Source organism: Protopterus annectens, chromosome 11.part0 (genome assembly GCF_019279795.1).
Source record: "Protopterus annectens isolate FY-2018-M chromosome 11.part0, PAN1.0, whole genome shotgun sequence".
NCBI lineage: Eukaryota > Metazoa > Chordata > Ceratodontiformes > Protopteridae > Protopterus > Protopterus annectens.
The window spans coordinates 607,489,240-607,514,894 of NC_056745.1; positions in this window are offsets into that span (position 1 = coordinate 607,489,240).

Consider the following 25,655-nt stretch of genomic DNA (forward strand, 5'->3'; position numbering starts at 1 on the left):
CTGTGGGGACCTAGGCACTGGTGGGGGGCTGTGTATCCCTTCCATTTGCTGATCCTGCTGCAGTTGTTTCCACAGGATAATATTGTGTAGCATGGCACATACAGTGGACATCTGTGCAAATGTGGCTGGAGAGTACTACAGGGCTCCACCAAATATATCGAGGCACTGGAACCGTGACTTCATCAGCCCAAACACATGCTCTATGATGTTCCTAGTTTGTGCGTGTGCTTCATTATGGCATTCTTTGGTGGGTGTGTGTGCATTTCTGATGGGTGTCATCATCCACAGCTCCAGTATGTAGCCAGTAAATGGCCGTGTGGGATGTTACCCCTAGCAAATATCTGGTACAGCTGTGATGCGTGCCAGATATGGGAGTGGTGATAACTGCCAGGGATGCCAGCACCACATTCATGATAATGCCCTGGGCATTGCACATGACCTGGCAGTTGATTGAGTGATAACCCTTGTGGTTGACTTAGATTCTACCCTCCTCACCATGTGGTGCTTTGATGTGTACATGAGTGCAATCTATGGCACCCAGTACCTCAGGGTAGTGTGCTACATGGCAGAAGTATTGCAAACTGCTGGCCCTCCCCTCAGGGGTGAGGAGGAAAATAAATGTGCCCACTGGCATGTGGTAGCATGGCATCCAGGAACTGGTGGAGTACCCTGGATGCAGATGTCTGTGAGACCCCCATCATGTCCCCAGCTTGTCTTTGGAAGGTACCTGTAGCTAGTATCCTAAGAGCTATGCATACCTTTGTTTCCACTGGGATGGGTTCCCCAATGTTGGCTCTGGGTCTGAGTTGGGGTCGGCAGAGCTCAGTGAGTTCTTGTAGTATGTCCCTGTCCACCTTGTAGCACTCTACAAATCCCCACTTCATGTAGCTCCTGGAGGGTTACGCTTGGCTTGAACACTCTTCTCCTTCTCAGTCTAGGCCTATAGTCAGCAGCAGCAGCAGCACTGACCTCAGCATCTAGCACATACAGATGTAGCAGACCTGCAACAGCCTCTAGCATTTCTTCAGCTAAAAGTCCCAAGTGTGTACTCCACTAGTGCAGAGTATGAGTGTGAAATCAGTCTGTAGGGTGTATGTAACAATTATAATGCTCTGCTGTAGGTGTAGCCTGTGTGATTGGCTACCTATGATGCATTCCACCTGCCACGTACATCATTAAGAACTGTTAAGGCCCTAGTTTTGTGAAACAGCAGTCATCTGTAATTAAGTTATCATTGCCTTCCTCGCTGAACACTGTGCAAACACGTGCCACGAAGATAAACAGTGCTCAGCACTCGGTGTACATGCCCCCATGAAAGGTCACACTCAGCACAGCAGCGTGCCATGAAAACATGCTCAAACCCAATGAAACACATGCCCCAAACATAAACAAAGCTTAGCAGATATTGTACACACCCCCCTGCTCAGCAGAGTGCTGCACTGCGCAAACAGGCACTGCTGAGCTCCAATGAGCTTACAAGATGTTCTTCGTGTTTCACTGTTGCAGTCATCACACTTGGGTTATCTACCTGCAGGTAGCCCTCAGTTGGCCCAAATACCAGAGACTTAGTATTTCTGCATCGATTGCTGTTACTTCAGCACTGACGTCAGGTCATCAGGGGTATAAAAACAGGCCAAGGAGCCCGAAGCAGAAGCAGTTCACATGAGTGCTGGTCGGCTGCTACCTGAGTTTTTATTTCCGAATTGAATCATCCTGAAGTCTTCTAAAGCTAAGTACCCCATTGGTGATCCTTTTTTTTGTTCTAACCAATGTCAGAAAAAGTTAACAATTGTCTCGCCTGAGGAAAGCAAATACCACATGGAGATTTCCATTCACCTGTCACCTGTTTAGGCCCAGACCACGATGTACCTCGTTGTCGGTTTTGTGCCTTGTTCAATGCCCAAACTATTGTCGCTAAATACTTTTGCTGTTGATCTCCGTATTCCAAAATGGCTTCAGTAAGTCATCCATCTACCAATCTTCCAAAAAAATGTAAAGATAAAGACAGAGACAGGCCGCACATGTCCAAAACTGTCAACGATGCTTCCATTAAGCTAGTCGACAGTTCACCGGTACTCAGTGAGGCGTTTTTGCAGCCCCTGATGCCCGCTTCTATGGTTTTGCAGGCCACTACCGAGACTTGTTTGGAGTCCAATATGCTGTGAGACTCTTCTTTGACTATGGAACCTGCGGATGTGTCTACCTTGGATGGGTCCGGAGCTGCTGTGAAGGCACCGGCTTCTGAGGAAGTTCTTCGCATTACTGATAATCGACACAAACTGACGTCTTCTTTTGCATCTTCAGTTCTGTCTAAAACTACCAAGTTTCTAAGAGTACCAGCTACACCTGAAAAACCGACGACCCAAACTCAAGCACCTGCTTCCTTGCCACAAAATTAAATTCTTAAAATAGCAGAAGACCTGGTTATGCTGATAAGGGGAAGCCAGCCTTCCCCTGCTAAGAGAAAAAGAGACCTGTCCCCAGCAGCTTTAACTGACCAAGAGTCTGACGACTCTGAGGTTTCTGATTATGAAGACATGCCTTTATCTGCTTATCAGGATTCAGATGCAGAGGAATCCATTCCCTCTGCTTCCCCTCCAGAGGATTTTTCTTTTGGTGAAATGCTTCATACTTTAAGAGAGCATTTCCACTGGGAATGCCAGGATTATCCTCAGTCTAAAATTAGACTCAGAGAATTTTTGGATTTACCTCAACATAGACCTTTAGCAAGTCCTCCTGTTCTGGATATTGTGGATGATGTCTTTATGGAATCCAGTCTAACTCGTGATACTTTACCCCCAGCTCCAAGGAAACCAGACAGGTACTACAGAGTCCCTGGCTCTCACAAATTTATTTTCAAAATTCCTACTGCTGACCCAGAGGTCATTTCCCAGGGGCCTAAAGGTATAAAAGCAACTACAGCTAAGAATCCTACCCCTTCAGACAGGGATTCCCAAGCTTTAGCCAGCTAGGGTAAAAAAGTATACACCTCTGCAACTCTCGCCATTAGGGCATTGAATTGCCAGTTTCACATGTTGAAATACCAGCAGCATATCATGGAACTTATTAAGCAAAAATTATCTATCTTTACAGACTGAAGAAAATAAAGAATTACAAGAGCTTATGCATTCTGCAAGCCAAGTCAGCAAGCATACCTTGAAATGTGGCTTTGACGCCCTAGAAGCTTCTTGCAGGGCAGCAGTCACTGGTTCTGTACTGAAAAGGCATGCTTGGCTTAAGGAACAGACTTTGCCAAACCATGTCAAATCAAAATTACTAGACGCTCCTTTGAACAAGGACAATCTGTTTGGAACCAAAGCAGAAGAGGTTCTAAAAAAGATAGAAGAAACGCTAAGTCTATGCAGAGGGTCAAAGAATTTTTGCAAGTGCAGCCTTCAAGATTCAGAAGGCATTGCCCTTTGAAACATTGGGCCTTTCCCGCCCCCTCAAGGCCATCTCAAACTAGACCTAGGGGAAACAGATTCTCCAGATTACAGTCACAGGGTATGCAGAGATCTAAGCAATGGAGTGCCTCCACTTCTAAAACAGGGAGTGCTAAGCCACCCACTTATGGAAAGAAATCACAATGACTTCTCAACTCCAATCCTCACCTCTGCCCAATTGCTCATGCACCTAGGAGGAAAACTTGCCCATCATGCACAAAACTGGACCTCCATCACCAAAGACCGATGGGTCCTCAACATTGTATCCCAGGGGTACAAATTTTACTTCCACTCACTGCCAACCCTAAAAGGGTTCCCAGACCTTCTTCCAAACCAGTGGGCAGAGGCACAAAACTAAATTCAATCCCTGATCTCCATAAAGGCAATTCAACCTGTTCCTGCAGAAACAAATAGGTCAAGGGTTTTATTCCAGACTTTTTCTGGTACCCAGAAAAGAGGGCACTTGGTGCCCAATCCTAGATCTTTCCATTCTAAACACCTTCCTGGTGGTACCAAAACTCAAAATTCTCACCCTTCAGCAGCTTCTTCGTATGCTGTCCAAAGATGCCTGGTTAGCCACCCCAGACCTAAAAGAAGCCTACCTGCACATCCCTATCAGGGACTCATGCAGAAAATACCTACACTTCAGGGCAGGATCTATGCATTATCAGTTCTCTGAAATTCCCTTTGGCTTATCCTCTGCTCCCAGAGTATTCACAAAATGCCGAGCTCCAGCCATTGCCTATTGCAGACAGAGAAAGATTCAAATTTAACCATACTTGGATGATTGCCTGATTCAGGCAGAAAGTCAGGAAAAGCTATTGCAGCACCTGACATTTGTAAAGAACCTTCTAACCTCCCTGGGGTACACTATCAATGAAAAGAAACCAAAACTAGTCCCCAGTCAAAAGGTTGTATTCCTGGGAGCAAGCTTAGATACTTTCTTACTCCAGAAAAACAAGCCTATCTGACAGGCTACTTCACTCAAATGGCCACCAGAACCCAGCTATCCACAAGGAAAATCCTAAGGGCCCTAGGGTTCATGGCCTCTTGCATTCTACTGATTCCATATGCCAGACTGCATATGAGAAAACTTCAATGGTACTTGAAAAGTCTTTGGTGCCAACATTCTCAGGATCTGGAAACCGTCATACCTATCATACCTTGTCTACGGAGAGTTTCTTTGTTGGGCAGCAGCATGCAACCACAACAAGGGACTTCCCTTTACTTAACCCCATGCCACCCAGACCCTAACCCCAGATGCATCAGACTATGCCTGGGGGGGCACATCTGGATGACAAGTGCATTCAGGGCCACTGGAGCCCAAGTCAAATTCATCTGCACATCAACCAAAAAAGAGATGCTAGCTGTTCAGCATGATCTGACAGCTTCCAAATCCCTACTCTCACCAGGACCCCTGCTAATAAAAACAGACAACACCACAGTTATGTGGTACATTAACAAGCAGGGGGGAACCCACTCTTATCCACTTTGCAGGCTAGCCATGGCCCTGTGGAACATGCCCTTGGATATGCAGATTCATCTACAAGCTCAATTCCTTCCAGGCAAACAAAACTCTCTGGCAGATGACTTAAGCAAATATCTACTAGACCCACATGAGTGGCAGTTAGACCCCAGTACCTTCAGCCTTCTAACCCTGAAATGGGGGACCCCAGAGGTGGACCTTTTTGCCTCCCCCTACAATCACCAGCTCAGCAAATTCTGCACCAGGACACCTCACAGCAGAGCCTGGAAAGTGGATTCCCTATCCTTCCAGTGGGTAAACCTCTCAATCTATGCATTTCCCCCTCTGCCTCTTCTCACAAGAATATTACTCAAAATAAGACAGGACAAACGAAGGGCAATCCTGATTGCCCCAGACAGGCCACTCCAGCACTGGTACCCACTATGGCACAGCCTGTCACCAGTGCCACCCTGGCACCTACCCCAGATCCCAACCCTCCTCACCCAGCAGGAGGGGCAGATCCTGCATCTGCAACTGCAAACCCTGAATCTTGCAGCCTGGCTTATTCCTTGAATTCTCCCCCAGTGACCAGCCTAAGCAAGCAGGTGCTGGACATCATTCTTGAAGCCAGAAGACCCAGTACAAGGAAATCCTATGCTAATAAGTGGAAAAGGTATTGTTCCTGGATTCAATCTAAAGGAGAGGACACAGCACTGCACTCCTTACCTCTAATCCTGGAATACCTAGCAGATCTACTCCACAGAGGCCTATCCTTCTCCTCCATTAAGATCCATGCCTCTGCCATCTCAGTTCATTACAACACTGAGCCACCTCACTTCTCTCACCCTCTCATCAAGCAGTTCCTGAGAGGGACAAACAACCTAAGGCCACCAAGGACAGCACCCACCCCTGCTTGGGACTTTAGCTTTATTCTGGAAAGCCTGCGCTACTCCCCCCCTTGAGTCTGCAGTATCAGCAGAGTTAAAATTCCTCTCTTGGAAAACAGCCTTGCTTCTGGCCATCACTTCAGCTGGAAGAGTGTCTGAGCTACAAGCACTTATGGCTGTGGAACCTTTCATTATTTTTCATGCTGACAGGGTCTCCCTCAGGACTAACCCCTCCTTTATGCCAACACTGGTGTCCAGTGTGGCTCTCAACCAATCTGTCCATTTGCCAACCTTCTTCCCTAATCCTCAAAATAAAGGGGAAAGGATCCTGCACTCCTTGGACGTGCACAGGCAGCTCAGATTTTACCTGGATAGGGCTAAAGCCTTCAGGAAATCTGACCAGTTACTAGTCAGTTTTGCACCAGGGGCAGAGGGCAAGGCCATTTCAAAACAAACAATTTCCAAATGGATAGCACACTGTATCCATTTCTGCTACAAACACCATGGGAAACCAACCCCTCAGTGGGTCAGAACGCATTCCACTAGGGCAACGTCTACCTCTACAGCATTCCTCAGGGGAGTCCCTACCAGGGATATTCTAGAAGCTGCTACCTGGAGTTCTGTACACACCTTCACCAAGCATTACCACCTACCTATCTTTTCCAAATTCAGGGCGGGTTTTGCAACAGCAGTCCTGCAGGGCATACTAGCCAGCCCCAACTCTTCTTGACTGCCTCCACACTTTCTTCAGCTTTGGGAATCAATGCAAGTGTGTTGACTGCAACAGTGAAATGCGAAGAACATAGTACAGTTGTGTACACTTACCATAAATGTAGATGTTCGAGTGTATTCACTGTTGCAGTCCTGGTTTCCCACCCTCCAGCCCCCTTGTCTCTCTCTCTCTCTATTACTCACCCGTCACTGGGTTATTGGTATTTACTTTTTACTGCTGGTGTTATTCCCACCATAACTTTGCTCCCTATTGGGGGACTACTGACATTTGGGGCAAGAAAAACTGATTTAATTGCGTCAGCTGCCTGTTTTTATACCCCTGATGACCTGATGTCAGTACTGAAGTGACAGCAACCGACGCAGAAATACAAAGTCTCTGGTATTCGGGCCAACTGAGGGCTACCTGTAGGCAGATAACCCAAGTGTGATGACTGCAACAGTGCATACATGCGAACATCTACATTTATGGCAAGTGTACACAACTGTACTTTCTCAGACAGACCCCCCTTGATGTCAGTTACCTCTTCTGTGGACAACAACATGGTTCTGTGCCTACACAGATGGGATCTGCGGACACGGATATCTATTTGTGCTATTCAGTAATCCCAGCTCATTTGCCTAGGGATCCGTGCACACACCCTGGAAACAACACGGTTTCAGGAACTGCCTCCTTCGCAATAGAACTATTCTACCATTGTAGATACTCCACACTGTGTCCATACAGTTTTTGACACATGGTGGATAGTTTTGCACATATCTATGTCTTCTATGCTATTTCTGGCCATCTACCTGCCCTTTTATAGCCCCTGTTGTTTTTTTTTTTTACATCCTTTACATGGAATTTTTCTGTGTACACTACGGACACCAACACGGGGTCTGCAGGACTGCCTATCTGCTTCCTGGATCATTCTACCTCCCTCATTTGCATGCAATTCACCTGCTTATCAGGTGATTTGCATGCCACGGATACTTCCATGTCGGAACACTCGTGCACACCACTGAGCAAAGTTTACTGGATTGCACATCCGCTTACTTTCGTGTAAGCAGTGTGCCACTATGCCTACATGGAAAAAAGTCCATGTAGGCTTTATTAAGATCCCCCATGTTTTGCATCATACAAGAATTCTGTTTATGGATAAGAAGCATTGTCATGGTTTCTACAGCAGAGAGTACAAAGATCTGCACATGTACAGCTACACAAGCCAAAACTATGGTGGTACCAGAAGACAACTGACATGCATGTTTCTCAATCCACATGCAGACAGTGCATGAATGGCAAAATACTCCCTGCAACATGGAACATGGTGCACCATGGGCTTGAATGAACACTATAGAAACTGATGGGGAATCAGACAGACACACACACATATATATGTGCACACCCACATATGCACATACAGAGTAGTGGGCACACTAACATCATGTCACAGGAAACCACAGTCACAACCCTGTATATCATAACACATCTAGTACCTCTCTTGACAGATGTACCATGTGCATTTCCAAGTTGATGGTATATAAACAATCTACACTGTGTACCCTGGTGTGCAAGACTATTTGCCCTTGTATGACCCACAAGTATTTCCTGTAGTCAGCAATGCTGTGCAAGGATAGCATCATGAAGGAGTCCAAGGATCATGCCACTGCTGATCAGTTGTGCATTTTGGCACTGTTGCATCTGCACAATATGGCATAGAAAAGACGAAAAGATGTGTACAAATTCTGAGTTTTGTTGCTATGGAAAACTCACCCAATTCCAACATGTCTACTTGTCTCCACTGAGAGGGATATGACATAAAATGTGCCAATGAGTCTTGTACATGACTGCTCCAGAGATGTCTGGCTACTCATAGTTGTACATCTACCTTTAGGTTTTGCCTCATTAGCAAGAACAGACTCTCTATCCCAGATATGCCATCTGATTCTTGTAGCTCTATAGGATGCCTACCAGGTGTTATATTTCACTATGACAGTTCTGTAATGTATGTACATCCTCAAGGTACACATATGGCTAAGCTTAAGCAGTGTCATTCACTACTATCCTTTCCTCAGCTAATGCTGTTTTGTCCTTCTGTGCATATTAGTGGGCACGATGGTCATGCATGTGAAAAGATGGCCTAAACACAGTCCTGCAAGTATTTACAGGTAGCAGATAGCCAAAAGAGAACACATGCTTAAGACATGGCCATGTTACTACACATTAGACAACTACCTTGTCTGACACATATGCAACTGACACATGGTGCACTTGGTGCCAAATACATCACCGTTGGTTTATGACATTTGTCAGCTTGGGCCTATCTCTGTGATTGCAGCAGGCACAAGCATCATGCTAAGCCCAGCAAATGCAGCTGCACCAATACTGTCAACACAAGAGAAATAGAGCTCTGAACTGTTGTTTTGAGTGCTATCATCACATATTTCTACCTGTACCATCACTGGATATGTTAATCTCATAGCTTCCACCAGATGATCCATGTAGTAATCTCTCATCACACTGTTGCCAGGAAATCCAGATTGGTGTACAGTAGATTCCGTTGTCCTGGAATCTTATCATTGGCACACTCTCGCAGACTAGACTATCTGCTTTCAGTTTCATGCCAAATCACACATTTCTCAGGTTCCTCTTGAATGCTGACATAGTGTATTCATGACACCCAAAGGTTAGACTGTGCCTAACAGATTTCTGGAGAAGTAGCTATCAACATGGTATTCTTCTCAACACGTTTGTACCTCCTTTCCAATTCCATACAACAGTGGCAATGTCATAGTACCAAAGGCATGCCACTAAAATGACTAAAGCAGAGATGCCTGGAGCTCTAGTCTTCCTTCTGTGATAAGCAGGGACGTCGGGAGGCATACGCACTGTACTGATTTCAGTACAACTTCTTTAGAAGAGGGGGTAGCTTTTTTAATTTAAAAAAATTACATATTTTTCTTTTAAAAAAAAAGCATTGGCTCCTTTAAGCATGGCTACATACCATACCAGCCAGTCGGAATTGAGCTCACATCATGTCCGGCTGACTGGCTGCGAGCGGGAAATGTGCATAGCATGAATTGCCACAGGAAATGTGCATAGCTTGAATGTATTGCCGCATTCAATCGTGAATGGATTAGTGAGTGTGTGTGCAAAGCAATCGCAAATAGATCATCGTTGTGGATTCAGGTAAGGTGTGCAAAGCAATCGCAAATGGATGGATTATCATTGTGGTGAATGGATTCAGGTAAGGAAATGTGCATAGCTTGAATGTATTGCCATGTGTGTGTGTTATCATTGTGGTGAACGGATTCAGGTAAGGAAATGTGCATAGCTTGAATGTATTGCCGTGTGTGTGTAAGAAAATGTGCATAGCTTGAATGTATTGCCGTGTGTGTGTGGATGGATTATCATTGTGGTGAACGGATTCAGGTAAGGAAATGTGCATAGCTTGAATGTATTGCAGTGTGGGTGTGTGTAAGGAAATGTGCATAGCTTGAATGTATTGGTGTGTGTGTGTGTGTGTGTGTGTGTGTGTGTGTGTGTGTGTGTGTGTGTGTGTGTGTGTGTGTGTGTGTGTGTGTGTGTGTGTGTGCGTGTGCGTGTGTGCACGTGTGTGTGTGTCAGAGAGGGGTTGGTTCTCTATGTGTGGCTGAGTATACATGAGTACAAAGTGGTAACAACACTGCAGATGGTTATCCAAAGGATTTAAGAATAGGTTCTATTGAACTGTGATCTTTTTTTATTCCCCCATATGCAAAGAGAAAACCTTCATACAACCTTGAGAAAATCCCACAGCACACATGCATTAATGTTTTCCATATCTAGCAAAAACATTGCTTAAATAAATAATATAAACCAGTAAAATTAATATTGAATAGATATTTCTTCTAAAGAAAGACACAGTTTATAAACAGGATGCAACTTTACAAGTGTGCTTTTTGATTCTGCTGTATGCCAGTTTTCTGATAGTTAACTAATTCTGCCCCCAGGTCTTTGAAAAGTACCATTTTCAGAGTTCTCTGGCATTTTTTTTTCATTTCTGATTTACTTTACTGCCTTTTGGTAATATTTTAACCTTACTATAGACTGTTTTTATGTAACTAAAGTCATTGTAGTAAATGATGCAGAGCTACACCGCCTGCTCCAAATGTGGCATATCAGGGACTTAAAATAATGCAACTTCCAGGAACTGCTGCAGGTCATGTAGATATCCAGTGTGTGTGTGTGTGTGTGTGTGAAAATGCCCCCCACATAATACACCTGCTGGCTATAGGTATTCAGGCTCAAACCCTGTACCTTTGCTTCAGGGTAAGAAGAGCCTAAAGTCCCTAACCACCACTATTTCTGAACTTTGTTCAGATTTTTTTTCTAACAGTTGTGAGCTATGGTGAGAAGTGAGAACTGAAGTTGTATTTCCCCCATTATTGTTTTTGTTGTTTGTCCAGGTTTTTTGTGCTAGGTGTGAAGTGAGAACTGAATTTGTATTCCCTCATTATTGGCTTTGTTTGTCCAGGTTTTTTGTGCTAAGAGGTTGAGAGCTATCTAAATGATAGCCAATAAGTTTCAGTCTTCCTATTTTTCAAACTGCTGATTTAGCATAGTGGTATGTTGCACTGACCGTAGTACATATGGTTCTGGGTTCAAGACATGTATGGTGATAACACAGCATTTTATTCTAGCAACTTTCCAAAATTATACAATAATGTTTAAAATGTGTCCATGGTTTTTGGGCTTTTGTCCCCCCCCCCATAAATATTGGCTTTTTCCAGATTTCTTGTGCTGCAAAGTTCAGAGATACAGCTGAGTGTCGAGTACATTTTACAAGGAGCTGAGAGCTGCAGGGGAACTAAAGTTTAGTGCTGCTTATGCTGAGTCTGCTTGTACTGTTAATAGCACAACAGGTAGTGTACTTGATCTTGATACAGAAGGCTGTGGGTTCTTCTCCCACAGTAGGTAGATGCATTGCTGATACTGTACTGTGTTGTAAAGGGGGGTGGATGCTGTAGTCCTTTTTGGCGAAGATATCTAGTAGTAACTATGAACCTGTTATCAGTTTGCCATCCATTCCCTATTGCAATATTACTAGAGTATCATTTTTTTAATGCAACATAGGGAATTTATTCCTCAAGGGCAACAGGCACTTTATTTGTAGATGAAACCATGAAATATAAAGTTGTTTGCTAGCAGCAGCCTCTTCATTAGTTATAGATTTCTTTAATGTGGAATTATGTAGATGGCTTTTACTAGTTCGGAGATTGTGCATATTTACTGATACTGGTGGACTGCAGAAGTTTGAGTAGACTTTTATTATGGAAATGTTCTGAATTGGGCTGTTTTGTCATTACTGGTGCATGCATTTTGTTTCATTGTTTACTGGAAAAAATGTTAAAAACAATAAATTTAAAACTAACAACTATACTGTATTGTACAAGGAATACAATTTAATACAATCAGGAAGGTGTATCAAAGAGTACGTGTATGTTTCATGTGCAAGGGGTCTATGATTTGAAAACAACCCAAAGTTAATCTTTATCTGCCACTGGCAAAATGTATTTTTTTTTGAATGTGGGTTTCAATGCTGTTTCAATGAATGTGAGTTTCAAGGGCAGAGAAGTTTTAATGCTATGTCTAGTTTCATTGTGAGACTGCATTGCTTTGTTTAGCAGATATTTATTGGTGTTCGTGCTGTAAAATGCAAAATAAAACTTTTCTGGCAAATCATTTAGGAATGAAGTCACTAAATAATGACCGACGTTAAGTTTCAGACGTCATAATCTTCAGAAAAATGCATGCTAAAGCAAGACCTGTTATTCTAATAACTGTCTTAAGTTTATACAAGATCAATTTTTAGTACTGTTTGTATGTTCCCCCAATAATATTTGGCCTTGTCCAGATTTCCTGCATTAAGAGGTTGAGAGATATGTGCAAATAAATCGCTTTATAGAATTAGGAATCTCCAAACCTCTCAACTGTCCCCAATTTTGGCTCAAAATGTTGCTCTCCCCCTAATAATCCCTCCGCAAAATAGCAATTTTGGAAGAAAACGTGGAGGGTTTACAATTATCATTAACTGTAATGATCAGAGTTATACATTACTTTTATTTCAGAAATGCATGTAGATTCTCTAATTTTGTCAGCTGCTCAAGTTAACAGTGCTCATATTAAAATGGTGTCCCTTCTTTAACAGGTTCCCAGCTGTATTGTCTGGCAATTTTATATTTTTGCATCACATTTTTGGTCCATTTTTCATAAAATTGCGGTTTTCTGGCAAATTAGTGGCAAATCATTAAAGACTGAAGTTAGAAAATAATGGCAGACATTTGAGTTTCAGATTTCATACCTTTCAGAAAATCCGTACTAATGCAAGACCTACTACTATTCTATTATCTTTCCAAGTTTATAAGAGCAACATTTAAAAAAAATGTCCTTATTTTTGGGCCTTTGCCTCAGTTTTATTTATGGGTTTATTGCTCTAAGAGGTTGAGAGGTATTTGTGTGTGTGTGTGTGTGTGTGTGTGTGTGTGTGTGTGTGTGTGTGTGTGTGTGTGTGTGTGTGGTAGATAGCATACCTCTCAACTGTCCAAATTTTGCAGAATGTCCAGATTTTTGCCCCATATTTTTTGTCTGTTCCTCATAAATTTTGTAATTTTCTAGAAAATCATTGAAGGCTGAAGTTGCTAAATAATGACAGACATTTGAGTTTCAGACTTCATGTCCTTTAGAAAAATTCAATTCCTGTTATTCTAGCAACTTTCTCATACTAGCACAAATCCTGTTATTCTAGCAACTTTCTACGTTCACAAGAGCATTATTTAATACCTGTCCCTGTTTATTTTAGGCTCTGTCCATATTTCTTGTACTAAGAGGTAGGTAGGGGTGTGTGTGTGTGAATGAAACACCCTAGTTAGGGGTAGCAGGTAGTTAGTAATTTACTCAAGCTCAAAACCTGTTCCTTAGTTACAGAAAACAAAAGCATGAATCCTCTACCCAAACTACCATGCTGCATTTTTCAAAGAACTGACTTTCAGGTTAATTTTCAATTCAAGGAACCGAGTTTGAGTGAATCTATATTATATTACTGAAGAAGCATTACAGCAAATGCCTCTTCATCGACACTAAAAGAGCGAACCGTGAATTACAAGAATGGCCGTAGCTTGGCTGGGGAGGGGGGTAGCAGTTTGAGAGCTGTGAGTACAAATTTGAAAATCCTAGCTACACCCCTGGTGATAAGAACCCCAATTGTTCAACTGAGCTACAGTCATGGGGAAACTTTTAAAACCTGACAAAAAGACTGATGACTTTATGAAAGCAACTGCAGTGAAATCATGTCCTAGAAAAAAAGTAGACCCAGAATGTTGCAACCTAAATGTCCTAGAAAAAAAGTAGACCCAGAATGTTGCAACCTAAAGTTAATAATCTCTTGCTGTAAATGGCAAACTTTAAAATTAAACCAGAGGATTTTGAAAATAAGCAAGAAAATAGTCCCACAATCTCATGAATATCACATTAAACTGATGGAACAGGCAACACTGCCCTTGCTTTTGACTGTACTGCAAGCTAGGGGAATTCTTCATCCTAAATCTTTGATAAAGGAAAAGCATAAAGAACAGTAGACTCAGTGATGCAAAACAATGCATGCACAAGAGAAGTTCTGGTAAATGCTGCTAACTTCACAGAGAAATATCCTGGGGCAATTATGGGTTCAAAGGAAGAAGCTACCCTTTTATGAGCATCAACATAATGCAAATAATGACTTTAGCCTTATCACAAGGTAGAAGAAGGTAGAAGATGAGCATGCACATTACATTATTTAAAATTTAGTTGCAAGTTGAGTATTATTTCTTTAGCCTCATTAGATGTTCATAGAGGACTTACATGCACTGGCCTGTCTCAACCAATTAATCCTTTTGCTGGTCCAGTTTGATGAAGCAGATCGCCAAGTAATGCAAATGCAGCAGCTGTCAATGGCATCTCTTCAAAACAATTTGTCAGTGCAAAAGAAAACATATACCAGTATGTATTCAGTATTTAAAACATATACCCAGGCCAAAACCTTTAATACTGCTGCTGAATCTCATAATAACATCAAACTTCTTTATTGCCCCTGTTTCAATCCTATGATGAATTCAGTATCACAGTGGAGTAGTAAATAGTATTGTCATCTTATAGCAATGCCCTATCTGTTTTAGCATGTGCTGTCTCCAGGAACTCTAGTTTAATCCTGTATCCCAAAGGCAAGTAGTAGGTGGATTGGAGAGTCTACATTTTCTGTGTGTGTGTGTGTGTGTGTGTGTGTGTGTGTGTGTGTGTGTGTGTGTGTGTGTGTGTGTGTGTGTGTGTGAGAGAGAGAGCGAAAGAGATAGAGAAAAAAAGCCCTGTCAATCTGCTTCTGTCATCTACTTGCCTAGGAAATTCTGTAGATGGTGATGGCTGTTCACAGGATTACTGTAAGAGTCAGATGTGACTTGACAGCAATGGATGGATGAATGATGTAATATGTTATGAAGGATTTGTGAATGAAATTAACCCAGGATTTTCTTTCGTACACACACACACACACACACACACACACACACACACTATTTGAAGAAGAGAGGTTAGCCCATATGGCACTGTTGTATAACTTCCTAACAAATCAGTATTACAGTTTCTAAGAATGAAAATGTAAAGTGTTGGGCAATGTTGTGGGATGCACTGCCAGAACTTTATGCCCTAGAGGTGGGCATATGTCAGCTCATTCCTGATGCCCACATGTGTTATTAAGTTAACTAGTTCCTGTCTCAATATAACATTACACTGTTTAAAGTAGAGGATTTATGCATGCCCCACAGCTTTTAAATAAGAGTAGGATAGACATTATATACCCTAGGTATCACTCGTGTTGAGGGAGTCTTTCACTCTACAGTCATGTATTGATATTGTTAAGTTTAAGTTAACCCCTAAAAGTTGGTATTGGTGTTATGAAAGTTTCTTATGTAATAAATGTGTAACTTTGCGTGTAACTTGAATGACACCTCAATGAACAAGAAGTTTTCTTTTATTGCTTATGTATTCACAGTGAATACTTAAGGTGAGGATATATTTTTTTGAAATGGCTAGTAAAGTTTAACTATGAAATGTGAATGGTCTCACTAACACAGCTAAGCAATGCACATTAGTTGAAGATATTGAAAAGTATCCTAATTTTGATTCAAGATGATACACCTGGATAATAAAGCATATGCCAAAATAGTTACAAGAGGAATGTCAGAGATCTATCCTCTTCACACCCTTGTGGTGGGAAGGAAAAATGTATTATGCCACACCCTGAGACTCCTACCAAGTAAAAAAATGATTGGTTTGGCATGCATAAGAGCAGCTAATTGCAACAGAGAGGTAATTATATAATTTCAGAATTACATTAACCTCCCTACAAAACATAACAAACTCGTTAAGATGGGAATGTTAAAAGTTTCTCCCATTTCTTACTGTAGAGGCAATAGGATTGCAGTTGATTTTTACAGTCAATTTAGACTTCTGCCTAGTTGTAAAATGATCATTTTAGGACACAAAGTAAAGGCTAATTGCACCAGAAAGGTCAGTGCATAAAATCAAAAGTATAATAGTCTCATTATATTTGCTACCTGGGTCTACTACAGCAAATGAGTTTTTTGTTAGGAGATATTACCAGGTAAGGAAAAAATATGATAGTTTTCCTCTTGGGGATTCCTCCAATAGGGTTTAGTAAACAAGACTCGACATGGCAGAAAAAACTAACAAGCATCAAAGTATACTGCACTGAAAATAGCATCCACAGGGATGTTATACTTTTTTATACTTAGTGCCATTATGAGAAGACATATTCTCATTACAGAACAACTCAGATATCTAATATAAGATTATAAATATTACCCACAGGCTTAACTGGTAATGTTCACTTATGCTGTCTCAAAATACTTTCTCCGGTATGGCAAATACACGGTGTATTAGTTTCAGGACCTAGTTTCTTTTGTGAGCTAAATAAATATCCTACAGCATGAATATTGGATCCATTATATCATTGTCTACTTCAATGAGATACTCAAGACTTTTTGAAGGTATTACTTTAGCCATTATCCATATAAACACTGATATACAGTTATTATAAAATGAAATTTGGTCTTCATACCCAGAAATTCTGTGACTTAGACATACTTTAGCCATTATCCATATAAGCACTGATATACGGTTATTATAAAATGAAATTTGTCTTCGTACCCAGAAATTCTGTGACTTAGACTTATAACCATTAACTTTAATTTCCATTCATTAATGTGTTATGTAATTAGACAATTAAACGTGTTTACATACAGAATGCTGAATAGTGATTCATAGATGCACAGATATTCTAAGGCCAGTGAGTCTCATGACCATTCTCCTGTCATCTAGATATATAGATAGTTCCAGATGTAGTACATCAGTATTAGAAGAAATAGAGGTTATGTTTAATGTGTGCTCTAGCATAAAATGTCAGATTGCATGAAGTCTCATGCTTCTGCAGTACCAGACAAGCCCAGTTCTGGAACTTGATGGTACTTTACCATGGAAATGAAAACTCGCTCTTCATGACTATTCAGACAGAGAATGGACAGCAAAACATGTCACTGAATTCAGGGAAAGATTGTTAAAATAGACTGCTGCATCACAAGGTAATGAAAGGACATGGAATAAAATCCATTATAAAGCAAGAGAAGGGTGAGATGCAGCATGTTATTAACCATTGCACTGACTTATCTCTTAGGAAGTCCTGATAGCTGTTAAACATTTTATGTTCTGGTTAAGACAAATATGATCATCATTCATAATTTGGAAAACTATGTACCATTATAAGAAAAAAAAGTATATTCTTCTGGACAGATACTAGGCTATTTTAATCAAGTCATTGCTGAGTTTAAAAAGAAAAGTATGTCCCCACTGACCTGGCACAGTGGAAGGAACAGTTTCTAGTAGCGCTGAACTTCCCAAACTTGCAAGATGCACATTTAAATTTAACTTCTCATACAACTTATTAGAAGGTCAGGAAAATACCTAACAAAGACCTAGGACTTGATGCCTACATGCAAAGGTTTGCAATCAGATCTTGAAACCTTAATTTCCTTATCTACTAAAAGGGATGGCTGACACCTGTGAGGAGAGAAGCATTTTCTCCTCCTGCATGGATGCACATTTTTTTCATATTAAAACCAAGGAAGGTTCTTAATCTGTCATCTCTGTGCCTCTAGTCTAAGTTCTGAAACATAATTCATTATAAAATATTTGCATGAGTTCTAACTAAAATAATGTAATAGAAGCCATATTTAGTTAAACAAGGTTAAGTGAATCAGAGTTGATAAATCCATTTGGGATTTGAAAAGCCCCCTACAAAAATATAATCTACACTGAGATGCTATAACCTCCAAGGTGATTATATATTGTTGTTAATCTACCCTCACGTGGCAGTTAAGCTATCCCTCTCCCCTTTGAGTTTTCATCGACACACATTTACATCTTTAGGATCATAGAGTCATATTCATAGGAGTTACAAGGCAACTAAGCCTTGAGGCCATTTCGTCCTTGCTAGTACTCACTCACCCTTATGCCTTTCCTCTCATTTCAAGGAGGCCAAGCCAGTTGTAGCAGGGGTGACTTTATTAACACCCATCCTCTTATCCAGATCCTTTTTAAAGGCAAACCATGTGTCACACTGCTTAAATTGGGGAGGGAGTTTGTTGCAGATAAAGGCTAGGCATTGTGTGAAAAATCTATCCTTCCTCTTAGTGTTATTTGTTTGAGCAGCTTTAGATTTCTGGCCATAGTGTTAGCTGGACTGTTTAATTTATTGAGGTGTAAGAGTTATTGGACTACTAGACCACTTATAACCCTATAAACAAGGCACAAGTCCCCCCTAAGTAATCTGTATAAAACTGAGTATAGGGATAAAGCCTCCAGTATTTGCAGTTCAGATCATTTAGGCCCCTGATCTTTTTAGTTACAAACCTCTGGGGTCTTTCAAATTGCTTGATATGGCTAGTAAAGCACATCCCAAAGGGAGCAATGATGTGTCTAATCAAAGCAGAGATCAACTTCTTTTGATCAGGGCAAAATACCTTTTGTCGTAAGTTGTGCAGGGTAAACGGATTTCCTAACCACCATTGTAATGTGATGGCTAAATGGAAGGAAGCTGTCCATCCATGCATCAAGATCTCTTACGTTTTCATTTTGAAGTGGTGCACCATCTACACTATAAGTTGGAGATAGAGGATGCTTACCAAATGCTAAAATGTTTTACTTTCTGATATTTAGCCTATTTTATCACACCAGCTACTAACATATATAAGTTCATGCTGGAGTACCTGTATGTCAGAGGGGTACTTAACAACTCCCAGCTTTCAATCATCCATAAACTTTGTTAACCAAAAATCCTTGTTTCATAACTGGACATCTTAGAAGTAGATGCTGAACAGCAGAGATCCCTGCAGACCAGACCTCCACCAGTCACTCTCATGCTCTCAGGGGATACACCACCTACTCTTACAGTGTGAGCCTTGTCTCTAAGCCACTTGGCTAGCTATCTAAACACACATGTTTGAGGAAAATCAAGTTGTAATAAATCATATTTTGCTGAGATTCTGGAATTTCATTCTGCTCTAACTGAAATAATTCCTTTATAATGATAGTTTCAGAAAAAAAAATGTTCTGGGAGAAGACACTGAAAAATCACCTTCGACAGAGTCAGAATGCTCTGCTTGAGAGTAACATCATCCCTGTTCTTCTGATTAAGAATCAGTGTCAGAAAGAGAGGGAGGGAGGGAACATCAGAATTTAAGGAATTAAAGGCTTGGAACAACTTAAACTGTGAGCACTTGCCTGAGAATCAAGTATCATAGTGCAGCTACCTGATATAGCATCACCCACTCCCCCCTCCAAGACCAACAGGAATGTTTTTTCCATGCCCATAGAGGACAACCCAATAGCCTTAGAGGATGTGACTAACCCCCGGTCCGTATTGGCTTCCCAAGAAGCAACACCAGAGGCATCTGGGGGAAAAGGTTGTGTGATCTGAGAATCCAGACTTGGCCACTGCAGACTCACCCATCAACAGCTGTGGCAAAGAAGAAGCCTGTTTAACAAACAAAGCCTCCCTGGAATTTTTCTTTTCCTTGCAGATGGAGGAAGGAAGAACCAAACAGCCTGAGCCTGCTCTATGGTTCAGCCTAAAAAAGAGAATGTACACAGTTAGTGGAGCCTGAAGTGTCTGTGAATGCTCCAGCAGAAAAAACACTGTTTTTATACAAAATACACAGTGACAACCTCCAATAATACATGCACCAGCTCCTAAATATAATAAATTACACAATTCAAAACGAAAATCTGTCAAAAGTAATTATTATAGCAATTGTCCTTTGAAAATATTTAAGAAGGTAAACAAGACTTAAGATTAAATGGTCTTTTGATAGTCTCTGGCATTATACTTCTAGTTAAAATAAATACCCTTTTAGAGAAAAAAATGCAGTTTTTTACAAATAAAAGGTTTTGTGAAAGGTTTTCTCCCAAAAGGTACTTATCTGCCCAGCATCGACGAAACACTAGCCAACCATCAATCACTGAAATCCCACAAGATGGTCACACTTCAACAGCAAGAAAGTTCTGACCAGTTGGCACCCAAAACTATTGACTTTATGTGGCTCTCCATGACCGTGTGAGCAGTTGCAGCACATGGAAGGTGCTCTAAAGTTTTAAAATGCTCACCAGTTATCATATCCTTGGCAGGATATAACCCATAAAGCTTAGGCTACTGCAACAGTGATCTAATGATATAAATCTACCCTTGACAAAGCTGTGGGGTTTAGTCTGATAAGATTGTTAATATCATAGTTAACTGAATATAAGGCTTGTTAGGCTCAATTCCCTGGGCCTGTGGTGAGGCTACTCTTGTGAAGTAAGATCACAACAGCTGTGTGCCACTACTGTGGGAGAAATCCACTTGCCAGGCTCAGGCTGAAGAGGTTAAGGAGTGGGTCCACCATGCTTGCTTAGTGCTATAAATTAGACAATGGGATATGTTGTCATGCCTGATGGATGAAATATTCTTAGTTTTGGAGAGTACTTACAATATATGCTCAAGTTCATCAGGGATACGTAGTTTCAAATAGATGTCTCTGGGATAAAGTTGGCACTGAATTTTTTAGCCAGTATATTGGCAATATCCACTGGATTGGAGTAGTTAGCACCATTATAAATATGCTTGGAACAATGTTTGGTGTTATTTCTTATTTTTCTGATACAAGTTCATATGAGATTATTAGGCTAACAGGTTAAGAGCCCTTACAAGCCTAGGCAATCTAAAGCAATTGTATCCAATATATGGCCCTTAGGGGCAAGAGGATGGCATGGATTTGTGTCTATGCCTTGAGTATCTTATAGATTGCCCCTATCCATAAGGGACATATGAGCCAACCCAGGTGTGAATTTGTGATTCCCCATTCATTAATTCAAACTATGTTTGAAGTAGGCCAGGGAAATCCTCAGCTTAATGTGAATAGGAAGTCTGTTCCAAAGAAGGAAGAATCTCTGAGACACATACTTGTCTCTGCAGCATGTTTTTTTTTTTTTTTTGTGTAGCTTACTAAGTTTAGACCCCTAGTTCAGGTGACCCCCATGCTGTTTGACTTACAAATGTGTAGCAGCTCCATCAGGGTTGGATTTGTGAGTGCCTTGTAGGTCAGCTCTTAATAGTCAGTAGGAGACAGAGTAAAGGGATAGGGCTTATATTCTAATCACATAGGACATGTTGTTTACACTCTGTATTTTCTTTGTGAGGAACCTCTGAGGTCACTCCAGCTACTGTAAGTGCCAAGTCAAGTACATGCCAAATGGCACATTGTACACAATTATTGGTCTAATGTGGAATGAGTACAGCGGAACTATAATTTACTTAAATCTGGATTCTAAACCTTTACTTATAAGTTGTGCCACATAGAAGGATTTCCTCACACTGTGGACACATGGTGGTCAAAGTTCAGGCTGCTATCTGTGTACCTAGATCTCTCAATTCTGAGTCTACCCTTAGCAGTGTGCTATTGATGTAATTAACTAAAGAAGGATTTGTAGTTGTTTTTAGCTTCTGTAGCACATCTGAATCTGAGTTCATGGGATACTTTTGTTTTTTTTCCTATTCTTTTTTAGTTTCTTATTCAGCTGTTGTATGTTCTCCTTAATTTGGGTGTCATTTGTTCTGCTATGTGTGTTTATGAATTTCTGCCTTTTATTACATAGTTTAGTAATGCCTAATGATCACCACAGTGGCTTGTGTTTGACCTCCCAATTTACTTGGGTCTAGTTAAGGCTTCCAATTTAATACATTTGTTCTGGAGCAAGTAGAACCTTTTTGGATAACTCTTTGCAGTACCAACATCATGAGTAACACTGCTATATTAGAATTTAGATACATCATCACAGAACTGTAGATTTGTACATCTAAAGTCCGTGAATTCTGTAATATTGTTTCTGATGGTTTGGAGATTCTGACTGATAATGTTACTAGTTTGTGGCGTGATCTGAGCAGTGAGTAGCGATACCATGGGGGATGTTATATACAGATGCTAAGCTTGTTAAGTCTAGATCAAGTATATTCTGTTCTCTGGTGGCTTCTTTTTTAATATGATCCATGGAGTTTTTGTTTATAAAATTTAAGAATTTTTGAGCATATCATATGTTGGTAATATAACACCCCCAGTTAATCATCGGGTACTTAAAATCAGCTCAGATAACAGTATTCCTACTTATGGAGAGTTCTTCCACAATATTTAGAAAGGTTGTGTGATTTTCTGGAGACACAGAGGGGGTTCTGTAGCATGCCATTAATCTGATCTTATTTAGCATGTTTTGAATTTCTATAAGTTCCACTTATGGAACTGTAGGTATCTCTCTCACAGTAATGTTGACTTTAATAAATATGGATATGCCACCACAATTTCCATCTGGTCTAACGAAGCAATAAGCACCAAAAACCAAAAAAAAAAAAAAAAAAAACAGGTATTGAAGGACTTCCCTCTATTTCTGTAACAACACATACATGGATGTGTTCTGAATGCAGGAGAGTCTCAAGGAGTATCGGTTTGTTGTTTAAATTTCTAGCATTTAGTAGAGCCATACTGATATGGTCTAGTGGTTGATTCATTTTGGAAATTAGGTTGGGAGGTTCATCAGCTGGACCTTGCCTAGAAAAGGCACAGTGACAGCTGCAAAAGCTTTTACCAGTGTGTGGAAACCTTGAAATAAAAGCTGCAGACATCCATGGCAAACAGTTTTTAAGCATTTCATCCCATACTGACCTACATACTGGCTCCAACTAGAATGACACCATATATTTAGCAAAATGTTAAAGCCAATCATTTTTTTTTCTTTTTACCTTGGAATAATTTTTGGTGATGGAAGGATTCCCCTCAATACTAGAATCTGTCCTGTATTTGTGACCTGAATGGAAAGCTCTAGCATGTATTTCTACTTATCTCTTAAGGCCATTTACCCCAACATGGGCCACCACCATAACATACTCATATTTGTCTGTTTTAATGGTCATGATGGCCCTTGTAGAATTGGCAGTCCTGGCTCCTGAGAACCAGCTCACTGTCACTCTGGTTTTGTCCAGCTTCAGAAGTGGAGAATCAATATGCCTAAATATGGAGTCACCAATCACTAGTCCATTTCTATTTGTATTTGACGATTCCTTAGGTGTAATTGTTATGGGCTGTGATGTTTCCAGCTGACTCACAGTTGTGTTGCTACTTTTTGGTGTTGCAGTGCTTTGTTTATGTTGAGGCTTGCAACAAGTTCAGTGCAACTCAGGTAAGACTTTATTAGTGCCTCTGCATATGATAACTTAATATGTGCAGACCGTGGTGTAGGTGAGTGATATTCATAGGATGGGTTTGATTATGAGAGTGTGTCTTCAAATTTGGTTAGGTACACCTCTCACAAATGGACAGTGATAAGTCAAGTAAAAAATCTTTTTCTGTGAGCATCAGTCAGTTCTTACATTGTCTGAGTATGCCACGTGTTAGGATGCTGGCAACTGTGGGAAGACTAGCTGGATGGCCTTCCACTGTACAAAGTGTGTCTGGGATGAATAAGAGAATATAATAATGTTTCAGTTCTTGGAGTAAAGTATTTGTTAAAAAATAGCAAACAAAGATTAATTTATGTTCTGAGAACTAAGTTAACCATAATGTACTCAATAATCTAGACTAGCCTAGTTAAAGGCTGCTTTTGGGGCAAAACAGGAGAAAATAGTAGCATTTCAGAACCTAATTATAGTACTGATTTAAGGTAAACTAATAAATATATATAGAAAAATATACGTTCGAGCACCAAAACCAGATAGCCAGTAAATAATTTGGTCTAAACTGGCTATGAGATTGGCTTTGGACATGCAACGAGGTACCTGTGTCTAATTCTGTGATTTATACAGCTATAACTGGGAGGTGGAATTAACTAAAGTTCCTAAGAGAGAATTTCAAAATGAAAGTCCTTCCCCCGGATTCATGAAGCTCGGCACAAGGCCGGTGTAAGGCCTGCGCCGGCCGTGCGGCATATATATGGTGTAGTAGCGCCATATGCATATTAATGAAGGTGTGCTGCCACCACATCCACGTGCATAGGACACGTGCGCGAGTGCATGGGACGTTACTAAGCTGCGCCCGGAGGCGTGTCAATGTCAGCTGTTGATGAGCAACCTAAACTGCTGAATATTATAGTCCACCTGCAATAGTAATTGCACCTATCAGTGTCCGTGGATAATGAAACGTATGCAAAGCATGCAAGACAGTTCCCGGCCACACAAAATGGAGAACCAAACAGAAATGCACGCAACACAATATGAGTTCCTGTCCATGGAACAAATGATATTTAAAATCGTGTGTCTGTAATGTACTGTAAGTAGGTATACCCAGTGGAAGTGAAGCGCATCATGTCATTGCGCCGCCAATACACACGTCTAGCCCCATGGGCAGGGTCACCAGCAGTCCCACAGTGGTAGTGATAGTACACAGCTGGGCAGTTGTGGCTATAAAACAACCATAAAGAAACCTGACAGTCCAAATTGTATACCAAACACACACAAACATATGTATATTAAAATGTGCTATACACATGAACAGGAACGTAACCGGCACATACACATAGGATGCTATATGCGGAACCGGGATATCCAAAAGCAGAACCCATGCAAGCAAATGCAGTACGCAACAACCCCTGTATAGCACATAACCCGCACCCATGTCTGAATGTCCACCAAATCCAGCTACCAGCCTTGCGCATCCGTACACCTACACATAGCGAGTATTCCCCATATGTAGTAAGAAGTATCGTCCTAGGCAGTGTCAGGATTGCAAATATGTATCCCACATTTGTAAACATCCCATCACAGTTACGTAAATCCAAATGCCCGCGCGTTCAAGTTTCGGCCAAATGTGTGTACATCCCGCGTGGGATAAGTAACCTGTTGAAACCTCAGAGTTGTTTACACACCACGGTGTCTAGTACTGTACACATCTGGACAAAACATGTATGTGTAGTCACGGTACTGTTCAGTTTCTAGTCATACATGCAAAACATGCTACGCAGGATGGAACAGCTGTCCGCCATGCAGGTCTCCCCACTAGGGTTGCCACCTGTTCAGATTCCCAAGGTGGGACATCCGTTGTAGAAATGTGAGAATTTGCAGGATAAAACATACCCCCGGCCAGTGCAAAGGACAGAATTACACTTGTATGCCAAGATAAAAGCTTATTTCATAGCATCTGAATAGCTTATGCTATCCCAAATAATAGTTATGTGTTCCAGATACAAAATACCTGTATCATGCAACTAGTAAAGAAAATAAGAAATATACTGTTGTCTTAAAATCACAGGACATTTGCCATGTCTTAGGTTTCGTCACAGGACACAACTGTCCAAAGTGGGACTTCCCCTTGCAAAGAGGAACAGGTGGTAACCCTACTCCCCACTGAATTATCGACAGTATATATTCAACTCAATCACATACCGACACCACCTCTCAACCTATTACAGCAACAAAATCTGGACAAAGCCTAAAAGGATGGGTGGACAAATAGGGACAGATGTAATTACTGCTCTCACAAACTTCGAAA